This window comes from Oncorhynchus gorbuscha, linkage group LG03, assembly GCF_021184085.1.
Source record: "Oncorhynchus gorbuscha isolate QuinsamMale2020 ecotype Even-year linkage group LG03, OgorEven_v1.0, whole genome shotgun sequence".
In the NCBI taxonomy this organism is placed as follows: Eukaryota; Metazoa; Chordata; class Actinopteri; order Salmoniformes; family Salmonidae; genus Oncorhynchus; species Oncorhynchus gorbuscha.
Window position 1 is genome coordinate 42763442 of NC_060175.1, and position 12613 is coordinate 42776054.

The window sequence follows — 12613 nt, forward strand, 5'->3', positions numbered from 1 at the left end:
CCACTGCCCCCAAAATCGCCATAAAAAGGCCGGACTACGGTTTGCAACTGCACATGGGGACAAAGATCGTACTTTTTGGATAAATATCCTCTGGTCTGATGAAACGAAAATAGAACTGTTTGGCCATAATGACCATCGTTATGTTTGGAGGAAAAAGGGGGAGGCTTGCAAGCTGAAGAACAACATCCAAAACTTGAAGCATGGGGGTGGCAGCATCATGTTGTGGGTGTACTTTGCTGCAGGAGGGACTGGTGCACTTCACAAAAAACATTTGCATCACGAGGCAGGAAAATTATGTGGATATATTGAAGCAACATCTCAAGATATCAGTCAGGAAGTTAAAGCTTGGTCACAAACGGATCTTCCAAATGGACAATGACCACAAGCATACTTCCAAAGTTGTGGCAAAATGGCTTAAGGACAACAAAGTGAAGGTATTGGAGTGGCCATCACAAAGCTCTGACCTCAATCCCATAGAAAATGTGTGGGCATATCTGAAAATGCGTGTGTGAGCAAGGAGGCCTACAAACCTGACTCAGTTACACCAGCTCTGTCAGGAGGAATGGGCCAATATTCACCCAACTTATTGTGGGAAGCTCAAAAAATAAAATCGAATTTATTTTGTCACATACATATGGTTAGCAGATGTTAATGCGAGTGTAGCGAAATGCTTGTGCTTCTAGTTCCGACAATGCAGTAATAACCAACAAGTAATCTAACTAACAATTCCAAAACTACTGTCTTATACACAGTGTAAGGGGATAAAGAATATGTACATAAAGATATATGAATGAGTGATGGTACAGAGCAGCATAGGCAAGATACAGTAGATGGTATCGAGTACAGTATATACATATGAGATGAGTATGTAAACAAAGTGGCATAGTTAAAGTGGCTAGTGATACATGTATTACATAAGGATGCAGTAGATGTAATAGAGTACAGTATATACGTATGCATATGAGATGAATAATGTAGGGTATGTAACATTATATAAGGTAGCATTGTTTGTGGAAGGCTTGTGGAAGGCTACCTGAAACGTTTGACCCAAGTTAAACAATTTAAAAGCAATGCTACCAAATACTAATTGAGTGTATGTAAGCATCTGACCCATTGGGAATGTGATGAAAGAAATAAAAGCTGAAAGAAATCATTCTCTCTACTATTATTCTGACATTTCACACTCTTAAAATAAAGTGGTGATCCTAATTGACCTAAGACAGGGAATTTTTACTAAGATTAAATGTCAGGAATTGTGAAAAACTGAGTTTGAATGTATTTGGCTAATGTGTATGTAAACTTCCGACTTCAACTGTATGTGTCCGTGCATGCGTGTTTATGCATGCATGCGTGTGTGTGTGTACTTGCACTTGGCTAGACAATGACCGTTTTCAGTAGCCAACAGCTTACACAGTGATGTCAACACACACCAGTATTTAGTGTACTTGTCCAAATGTTCAGTTTACAAACACAACTCCAGCCCTATTCACTGAATGGAGAATACACACCTAACCTGCATCAAATAGCTATTTTCTGTATGTGCAAGAGGTCAATGTCCTCATCTTTTCCCCTCTAACCTCTCTGTGTTGAGAGGGTGTGGTACTATAAAGTGTAAACCGACAACAACATTCAAATGTCAGAGATGAAAGGATAGTTTTCGGTAAGATTAGTTTTTTTGACATCCCCTGTGCTGAATCTTTAACCACTCCTTAAATATACTAGGTGTTTATGCGGTTCCTTCCATTTAAAATATGGATCATTTTCTTTTACATCTTCATCTACTCCAAATGATTGCCTGTGCTAAATTATACCCTCAAAACAGAGCATAAAATGCCATATGAAAAATTGTATTTTGCGTGGCCCAAATAGATGTCATGCATTTCTAGTTTCTCATTGATTAAATCTTCCGGTTTGAAATTACGGCATGTATTATAGTTTTGAACATGCTGTAGGAAGCATTATCTACAAATGGCAATTTCTATTTTTTTGTGTACGTGTGACAAAGTAATTTCCGCAAAGACAGAACACGTAAAGATAAATGATTTTGTGGCCTGAATTCTATTCCTGACAGCAATACATTTGTCGCCTAGGCTATTTGTTGTAATTTCCTTTCACAGCTTCTTTTGAAAGTTGAGGCATTGTCACGGCAACAGTCTTCCTATTTTCTCCTTGAATAAAACTAAAGATCTAATTGAAATATGTGCAGTCACAAACAAAGACACAAACAAGCCTTTCAATGTGTAGCCTATGTCTATGTTAGGAATGGACAATCCCTAAAGCAAAGTGACTATGCTTATTACTTCATATAGTTTCTCAATATTAAGTGTCAATTAAGTGATGTTCAAAGGATTTCTAATTAATCAAAAACAATCCCTGCAGGTCTTTTCACTTCTCTGTAGAATGGAGTCCAATACAGCTATTGGCTAAACTGAAGGTTGAGATGTCCGTGGTTGAATTTTCAGGGCCTTTCTCCTCTCAAGGATTTCTCTTGATACTAAAAGCATACAGTCAAATAAAACAAACAGAAAACCTTGTCCAGCCTGAACAAGTACAGTACAGTTATGACAGCATGGCTTTTCACCATGATATACAGTATTCCTTATTTTTACCTGAGGCCCACACTGTGTACGCAAAAGGGTGGAGTATAGACTTTTGAACCATGAGACTGAACTGGGTCTCGTTTACCAGTTGCGATGTAACTTAAGCAGTACATTGATCGTCGTATCAGATGCATCGTTATTTACCCACCAACTTTTTAAGAGTGTTTCCCAAAGAAACATGCATAGAGAACGTTCGCTAGGTGCATTGTTAAACCATGTGTCCATACGCATAGGATCGTAAGAAAAGCAGCGCAGCTCTCAGATCAGTTTTCTCCATTCAAATTGTACCTTAACATTAGACTTATTCCACAATACTGATGACGGATCAGTTCCTAGAGAGATATTACCACCTATGGCTGAAATAGGTTATTGAGGCGGTTTATTATGCTTACACAATAATAATGCACTAAATCATAGATTGGGTACATCATTGCGCATGCGTTGAAACATATTGCTGCAAATCCCAAAATATAACTAAATTGATTGAACATGACATCGATTTAAATATAATTGAAATGGCCTATATAGACCCACGTAGCCTTTGCATCTTTTAATGCCGTCATCTCTGTTTTCATTTGAAGCATCATTTTATGCTTCACTTGTTTGTAACAATTGCAAATCATTTGGCAACTTAAATGAGTAAACCTCATTCTGAGGAGATCGGCAGTCACAGTCAGACAGAAAGCCTAAACATCTTGACTCTACATTTAGCCGAGATCTGAATAAAGTGATGCGGAAGAGAAAAAAGGCATCTAATGATGCCGTTTGGCTGCTCTTCCAGTGGTCTGGATCACTTGTAGACCGCAAAGGTTTTTAAGAGCCACATTACTAACCAAGGCTCTGGAAAACACCTTGGCTACTAAAGATACATCGTAAGAAGGTTCTAATGATGATCTTTAACGCTTCCAAGGCTCTGAGAAAAGAGGCCCTAAACAGTGTTGTTGTATTTTATGTCTTGTTTATAGACAACATTTCTTTGTATGAGTATTATGTCCCTATGTATTGTTCTTCTCCTATGTCCTGAGTTCCATTAAACATTTACGTGCTCGGGGATGCTGTGTATGAAAAGATGCATGCAGTTATAAAGATGTGACAGAAAAATTAAAGAGAAGAATAAAATGTTCATTTGGAGGAGACAAGGTCCATTTCTCAGAGTGCATATGGCGGTCAGGGGACTATCTAATGTGCTCCATAGTTCAGAGCACTGTGTGTGTGTGTGTGTGTGTGTGTGTGTGTGTGTGTGTGTGTGTGTGTGTGTGTGTGTGTGTGTGTGTGTGTGTGTGTGTGTGTGTGTGTGTGTGTGTGTGTGTGTGTGCGCGCGAACACATCATGTGAATGTGGTTCCTCCCCCACGTCTGTAGCTGTATAAACTAAACATCCTAAGAATCTCCCTCTCTCCATAGAATTCACTACAGTGCCAACCATAGCATGTAGAGCCTGAACAATCGGTTGATGCTGGTCTGGAGGATTATCAGCCTTGATGATCCAACTCTGAATCAAACAGTGTCCATGGAACTCGACGCACACTGCACTGTTCTATTCACACAGTCCCTAAGGGTCAGCCAAAGTGGTGAGGTTGTACTCTGTCTCGTGAGTGAGATGTTTTCCGGAGTGTAGCTGTTAGTGCCCAAGGCCAGGGTCAACATAATGATGGAAGTTATAGTTATTCCAGTCCCAAGGTGTTTTCGATGCAACTAGTCTACACAGCATCATACATCATTGAATGCACATCAGTGCTGTGCTGAAGTGTATCATTTACACATCTACAGTAGAAATAGACTTGTTTAATGCGTGAGCCACATTCACTGTCTGGCTAACCTCTTTATACACTATACTGTTTCCTATCCACAGACCACGATAACTTGGGATTCATTGTAACATCAGTGTGTTTTACACAGAAACCATACATAACATATAGACCCATTTTACAGCGTCCTCTTGACCTCATCAATGCAACAAATTCCAAGCATCCTTCTACCCCAAAGAGCCAAAGCAACAGGTTGAAGTGCACTTCTTTCTCCAAATAAACAATCAAATCTAAAACCTATCATGAACCTCTCAAATGCAAACTAATAAACATTACACACCTCCACCATTCCTATCTTTGTGGTGCTGAGAATAAAAACAAGAAAACTCACTGGTTGGTCATAAATTAAACAGATTCTTCTACACATGACTATTTTGTTTTGGTAAAGTTGACCTTGTCTTTAAAACCTAGGAAAGGGGGCAAGCTTGACCAAAACATTGACAAAGTCATTTAAGAGCTAATGATGTTTCGGTTTCATTGACCTCCTTATGAGACCACTTCATTAACTTCCAGCACTTATCATAGATGCTAACAAGCTATAGACGCTAACAAGCTGTAGTTTAGAGCAGACACTGTTGACTGACCTTGTTATTATCCTTTCACTGCTAGCCTGCTGAAGATGTAAAGCATGATTCCACAGGGGATCTCATTAGATCTCAGGCCTAAGTAGTCATCAATTCTTCAGTGATGGAGTGAATTCCATACCAGGTATTACTGTCTGTAACATTTCCCCATTACTATCCCCCACCGGCTATTTCTAGCATGCAGAGAGACAGACATGAGTAAATGTTATCTTTTGTCCGAATGGGCTTCAACCTTACCCTCCATATGCTCCGAAAGTGAAGCTCCTCTTTCTCTGTGACATCCTGCTAGCTAGGGGCTGCTGAGGCTTTCTGGGGAGACTGTCCACATCAGCGGAGTTCAACAGCAAGTAAGAAATGGGAGCAGTCATCTCCCCTACCTCCCTCCCTTCCTTTCTCTTCCTCCCTCCCTCAGTTATTTTCTTGAAACCCTCTAGGCTGACGGAGGGTGCATGTGTTTTGCAAGAGTACATTTCCATCTGTAAACATCCCTGCCCTCCACCTCCCTCTCTCCTTCCTTTCCTCCTCACTTCTCTACTCCGCTCTCTCAGTACGTCATATCTCCCTCAGATTAAGAGAAAGATGCGTCCGACCATTCCGTTGCCCAGGTAACGAGCAGGTGCTCCTCTTCCTCACTTATACTGATTCTAAATTAATTTCCAGGCTATCAGAAAGAAAGAACCCACATCCCACTGGGCACAGACGTCAATTCAACTTCTATTCCATGTTGGTTCAATGTCATTTGATTGAAATTACGTGGAAACAACATTCATTCAACCAGTGTGCCCAGTGGGATGTCCTCAATTTCAATCCTCAACCTAAATAGGTAACTTCTTGTGCCAGCTTAAATCCTCAGTTGTATTATCACTGACTTATTCAATAGAATATATCCTTTACTCAAGTAGTCTTAATATTGCACAAGGGAAATGTTGTATTCCTTAGCAGGAGCAGACAGATTCAAGGCTCTGACAAAAAGTTTGAACAGTGTAAGTAAGATAAGTATTGACCTTGTACTTATCAGCTTACCCCTATTGGAATCCCATTACCTTTTTCCTATCCTACAATCAAGTCAGATGAGTCTATGTAAAAGTAACCCAGTACACCAAAAGGTTAAAGAGGTCAAACCCAAACAAACACACTTGCATCTCTTGCAGAAATGTTGATCATACAGAAAGCTGGAAAAGGGCGTGGTGCTGGTGGAGTATGTCAGTTGATCTGCTGACAGAGTGGGTCCTAAGCCTGTCCTAAGGTCAACCAAGGATGAGGGATGGGCCACCCCACGTTTTTCCTCTCCCTTCCTCTGCTCTGCCCTCTATATAAGTGGATTCCCCTCCTACCTGCCCTCTGTACCATGGTCAGAGTGTCCTGTCCAGGAACATCTAGTGGTACAGGGTGACCTCTACTCCTCTGTTCTCCATCTATCAGCTGTGGTGTTGGTGTGCCCTGGTGCCTGTCGCACCTTCTCTAATTCAATTAGGCCAGAATGGACTGAGGCTAGACATAGGCTCTTAATTAAATCACAAACATGCACAGAATAGGAGTGTTCTGCCCGCACCAGTCTGCTCCCCTCCACTCGCCTGCCTGATGTTTGCAATTGCTTGCTCTTGTCATTGAGTGGAGATTCATCAGAAAACCTCCAAGGGAGATATGACTTTAGGACGTGTCTTCTCCACAGCTGGGCCACAGAGCAATGGGCCGTATTCAGTAGTCTCTATCTAAAGTGGGCTGAGGTAATAAAAAGAAGAATACCCAGGCGCTGTGTTGGATTTTAGTTAGCCATGTTAGAAAGTCATTCATTGCAGGCAGGGATTACCTTGTCCCATCGCGCACTAGCAACTCCTGTGGCGGGCCGGGTGTCACGCCCTGGTCGTAGTATTTTGTGTTTTTCTTCATGTATTTGGTCAGGCCAGGGTGTGACATAGGTTTTTGTATGTGGTGTGTAGCTTAGTGGGATTGTAGCTTAGTGGGGTGTTCTAGGAAAGTCTATAGCTGTCTGAAGTGGTTCTCAATCAGAGGCAGGTGTTTATCGTTGTCTCTGATTGGGAACCATATTTAGGCAGCCATATTCTTTGAGTTTCTTGTGGGTGATTGTCCTGAGTGTCTTGACGTCCTTATTCTGTGTTAGTTTGCACCAGTTAAGGCTGTTTCGGTTTTCACTACGTTTATTGTTTTGTAGAGTTTGTGTTTTGGATTCGTGTTACGTTGTGTGATTAAACATGGATCGCAATATACACGCTGCAGTTTGGTCTGACTTTCCTTCACCTTATGAAAACCGTGACAGAATCACCCACCGTAAACGGACCAAGCAGCGTGTCAACAGGCAGGAGCAGCCCAAAGAGGAGCTGCGTATTAAGGATTTCTGGACATGGGAGGAAATCCTTGACGGGAGAGGACCCTGGGCTAAACCAGGGGAGTGTAGCCGCCCAAAGGTGCTGCAGGAGAAGAGGAAACAGGAGCAGCCCAAAGAGGAGTACAGTATGGACTATACTTCTTGGGAGGAGATAGACAGGTGGGCGGTCGACCCAGGGAGAGTGCCGGAGCCCGCCTGGGATTCGATGGAGCAGTGCGCGGAAGGTTACAGTAGAATGAGGTTGGCGAATTAAGCACGACGGCGCGGACGGAAGCCCGGGAATCAGCCCCAAAAATGTATTGGGAGGGGGCTTACAGTGAGTATGGCAACGCCAGGTAGGAGACCTGTGCAAACTCCCTGTGCTTACCGGGGGGCTAGAGAGACCGGGCAGGCACCGTGTTATGCAGTGGTGCGCACGGTGACCCCAGTGCGGGTGCATAGCCCGGTGCGGTATATTCCAGCTCCGCTTACCGGCCGGGCTAGATTGAGCGTCGAGCCAAATGCCATGAAGCCGGCTCTACGCATCTGGTCCCCAGTGCGTCTCCTTGGGCCGGCTTACATGGCACCAGCCTTGCGCTCGGTGTCTCCGGTTCGCCTTCATAGCCCAGTACGGGCTATTCCACCTCGCCGCACTGGCAGGGCGACCGAGAATATTCAACCAGGTAAGGTTGGGCAGGCTCGGTGCTCAAGAGCTCCAGTGCGCCTGCACGGTCCGGTCTATCCAGTACCACCTCCACACCCCAGCCCTCCGGTAGCAGCTCCCCGCACCAGGCTTCCTGTGCGTATCCTCGGCCCAGTACCACCAGTGCCAGCACCACGCATCAGACCTATAGTGCGCCTCGCCTCTCCTGCGCTGCCGGAGTCTCCCGCCTGTCCGGCGCCGCTGCCGGAGTCTCCCGCCTGTCCGGCGCCGCTGCCGGAGTCTCCCGCCTGTCCGGCGCCGCTGCCGGAGTCTCCCGCCTGTCCGGCGCCGCTGCCGGAGTCTCCCGCCTGTCCGGCGCCGCTGCCGGAGTCTCCCGCCTGTCCGGCGCCGCTGCCGGAGTCTCCCGCCTGTCCGGCGCCGCTGCCGGAGTCTCCCGCCTGTCCGGCGCCGCTGCCGGAGTCTCCCGCCTGTCCGGCGCCGCTGCCGGAGTCTGAGGCGCCAGAGCCCCTCAGCCCAGAGGCTCCAGAGCCCCTGCCCCTCTGTCCCGAGCTGCCCCTCTGTCCAGAGTTTCTGCCCCTCTGTCCAGAGTTTCTGCCCCTCTGTCCAGAGCTTCTGCCCCTCTGTCCAGAGCTTCTGCCCCTCTGTCCAGAGCTTCTGCCACTCTGTCCAGCGGGGTCATTTATAAGGGTGGCCATGGTGAGAAAGCCACGGAGGCGGACAATAAGGCGGGTCCACGTCCCCCACTGGGGCCGCCACCATGGACAGACGCCCACCCGACCCTCCCTATTGATTTGAGGTGCGTTCGGGAGTCCGCACCTTAGGGGGGAGGTTCTGTCACGCCCTCGTCGTAGTATTTTGTGTTTTTCTTCATGTATTTGGTCAGGCCAGGGTGTGACATGGGTTTTTGTATGTGGTGTGTAGCTTAGTGGGATTGTAGCTTAGTGGGGTGTTCTAGGAAAGTCTATGGCTGTCTGAAGTGGTTCTCAATCAGAGGCAGGTGTTTATCATTGTCTCTGATTGGGAACCATATTTAGGCAGCCATATTCTTTGAGTTTGTTGTGGGTGATTGTCCTGAGTGTCTTGACGTCCTTATTCTGTGTTAGTTTGCACCAGTTAAGGCTGTTTCGGTTTTCACTACGTTTATTGTTTTGTAGAGTTTGTGTTTTGGATTCGTGTTACGTTGTGTGATTAAACATGGATCGCAATATACATGCTGCAGTTTGGTCCGACTCTCCTTCACCTTATGAAAACCGTGACACCGGGCGCAGCGCACGCTGACACGGTCGCCAGGTGTACAGTTTTTCCTGGTTAAGTGGGCAACATCAGCTGTCTGGATATGGGTGAAGGAGAAATGGTGAGGCTTGGGCAAGTTGCTGTGGGGGGTGCAGAGCTGTTGAACGGGTAGGGGTAGCCAGGTGGAAAGCATGGCCAGCCATAGAAAAATGCTAATTGAAATTCTTGATTATCATATTTATCAGTGGTGACAGTGTTTCCTAGCCTCAGTGCAGTGGGCAGCTGGGAGGAGGTGCTCTTATTCTCCATGGACTTTACAGACACCTAGGTGTACAGCTCCAACTGTATATACACTTGCACAACAAGTCAAGGAATTTTTCAAAGCTGCTAATGAGAACCTTGAAAATATTGTACCTAGCCAGTGTAGTGGCAGTGCTGGCAACACAAGCTGCAGTAACCCATTGGGAGGGGGTCACACAGAGAATCAGAGGGGGGCAAATTACTGTGGCCCTGGTGGCACAAAATAATCAAAAGGTCTGACTGCACAGAGATGCTAGGGAAAATGGTCCCAACGGGGGACCAGCGTGTGTGTGGTTCAGGGGAAAGGGGTGTATCTGAGCTCCATCAGCTAGGACTTGACATTGGTTAATCAAATCTCCCTCATCTTGCTGAATTTTGCATGCCTTCTCAAACAGCTCCAACTGTATATAAACTTGCACAACAAGTCTTCTCTTGAGTTGGGCTCAGGGATGGAACAACTGTTGAACATCTGAGCTTGGGGTTGTTTGTGGTGGAAGAGTGGGGAGTGTGTACAGTATGTGTGTGTGTGTGTGTGTGTGTTTGTGTGTGTGTGTGTGTGTGTATCCCACATCTGTTGCTATAGGGTTGTTTGCCAAAATAATCATTCCTTGCCAAAAATGTATTTTTTGTAATGCCATTCCTGGTTACAGGTAACAACCCTTCGTATGAACTGCCAACATTATTGCGCATATTATTAGTTAATTGTGGAAATAAATTAAGATATGCAAGATTTATTGACATATTTTTTAATAATTGTATACAATACAATCAAGGTGAGGGTGTTGGAAATGCTTTCGGCAGTTAATCTGCTTTTGTTCTATGGGTGGCACTGTGTGTTCTTTTTAAAGGATGGGTCCCAATCACTCAAAGGCCCTAAAATCCAGTTGGCCAGTCACTGGGATGACAACCCAACTTGGGATGGGGGGAGGTTTTAGTGGGTGGAATAGTGGAGAACAATTGGAGGTTTACTCAGTAGCAGTGTAAATATCATTGCACAGCTTTATGGACACTTAATCGTTATAGTACTTTTAAATGGTACATTTATAAACATATATTATGATAAATAGAATTGAAACGTGTATCTCATTATGGTAAATGGTGAAATAAGTATAGCCAGTTATAATTGTAATGTCTTAGCAGATAATAAGAAAAGAAGATCAGTATTTACCTGGCTAAGAGAGAAGGAATATAATATCTATTGTATTCAGGAAACTCATTCAACATTTTAGATGAGGTTGTGTGGAAAAATTACTGGGGGGGAGGTGGGGAGCATATATACTTCTACCATGGGTAAAGAAACTCAAAAGATTATATTAATAAATAATAATTTTGATCTGAATATGAAAATTGTCCAAACAGGTCCACAAGGTAGATGGATTCTTTTAAATATGTTATTGGACCATAAACCGATTTGGCTCATTAATCTATATGGTCCAAACAATGATGATTCTTTGAAAATATGTACAATAATTGATCAAGCCTACAAGCAATGCAAGACTCGATTATTATAGTGGGAGGCTATAATATGGTTTTAAATACCTCAATGGACTGTAAAGGAAATCACACTACAAAATATCACCCTCATGCACTTAAGGAAATCACAAATATCATGGGATATATTGGAACTAGTGAATATATGGCGGCTTAAATATCCTGACCTAGTGAGATAAACATGGCGGAGGCTAAATCAAGCTAGTCGTCTTGACTACTTTCTTATGTCATTCTCGCTGGCAAAAAAAGTGTTGATGGGAGACAGAATGCAGTCAGACCAATAAATGATTGGTATATACAGTACTCTTACAGAATTTCCAGGTGGGCGAGGATATTAGAGATGTAATCAAAGCCTATTGGATGACAACTTGTTTTTAACCAGGACAGATACATGTAAAACAGACTTTTTCTGTCATAACATAGGTATAACATATCCCCTTATTGTATGGGACCAATGTTCTCTCTAAGCTGCGCACTTCCTCCAGGACTGCGGTGCAGAAGACATGCCATGCTGCGCAAAGACGCAAGAGATTGAACTTCACTAGGTTCGACCCATTAGTTTGCACTATATAGATCAACGTTTTTTGTGTGAACGAATCAATAAACTGGGTGGTTTGAGCACTGAATGCTGATTGGCTGACAGCCATGGTATATCAGACCGTAAACATTTATTTTTACTGCTCTAATTACATTGCTAACCAGTTTATAATAGCAATAAGGCTCCTTAGGGTTTTGTGATATATGGCCAATATACCACATCTAAGGGCTGTTCTTAGGCACGACACAACGCATCCTCGGGCCTTATTGCTTAATTATATTAGCCCCTTTTCTATACAACAAACCAAAACAAATCTAACTTTGCAAGATTGAGTCTGTGATTTTGATGTAGGCGGAGACAGACCACAATGGAGCAGAATTCTATTGGTGGAGGTAGCCCACTAGCGTTCTTAAAATCACCTGCGAGTGAATGCGCGCAGTGTGACACGTGCACATTTGTTAGTAGCCAAGTTATAGATAAGTATAGGTCAGCAATGGGGAGTTACAGCTTCCTACAAGAGCACAAAGCGTTTAGGCTACATTTGAAGCTGCCTTTGAAAAGCCAGTTGGGTCAAAAGGTTATGTCTTAAATTGTTTAACTAGGGTCAAACGTTTTGGGTAGCCTTCCACAAGTTTCCCACAATAATTTGGGTGAATTTTGGCCCATTCCACCTGACAGAGCTGGAGTAACTGAGACAGGTTGTAAGGCCTCCTTGCTCGCACACTCATTTTCAGTTCTGCCCACACATTTTCTATAGGATTTAGGTCAGGGCTTTGTGATGGCCACTCCAACACCTTGACTTTGTTGTCCTTAAGCCATTTTGCCACAACTTTGGAAGTATGCTTGGGGTCATTGTCCATTTAGAAGACCCATTTGCGACCAAGATTTAACTTCTAATTGGGGATCATACTTAGTGTGGTCCTTTTCCAACCTGCGTTGTGGGATATTGTTTTTGTTTAGTGCTATCTCTCCTGGAAGAAGCTAGCTAGCTTACAAAGAATAACAACAAAAAATATCTAGTTAACAGAAGAAAGGAAGACAAAATAAGGACAAAAGAAGGACAGAAGAAA

At 43.9% G+C, this 12613-nt stretch overlaps 1 protein-coding gene across 1 annotated transcript in view; it reads right to left on the reverse strand.

Moving 5' to 3' along the window:
* The window catches only part of LOC124031403 (rap1 GTPase-activating protein 1-like), a 174626-nt gene that overhangs the window by 82485 nt on the left and 79528 nt on the right, over positions 1-12613 (reverse strand). The window lies entirely within an intron of this gene.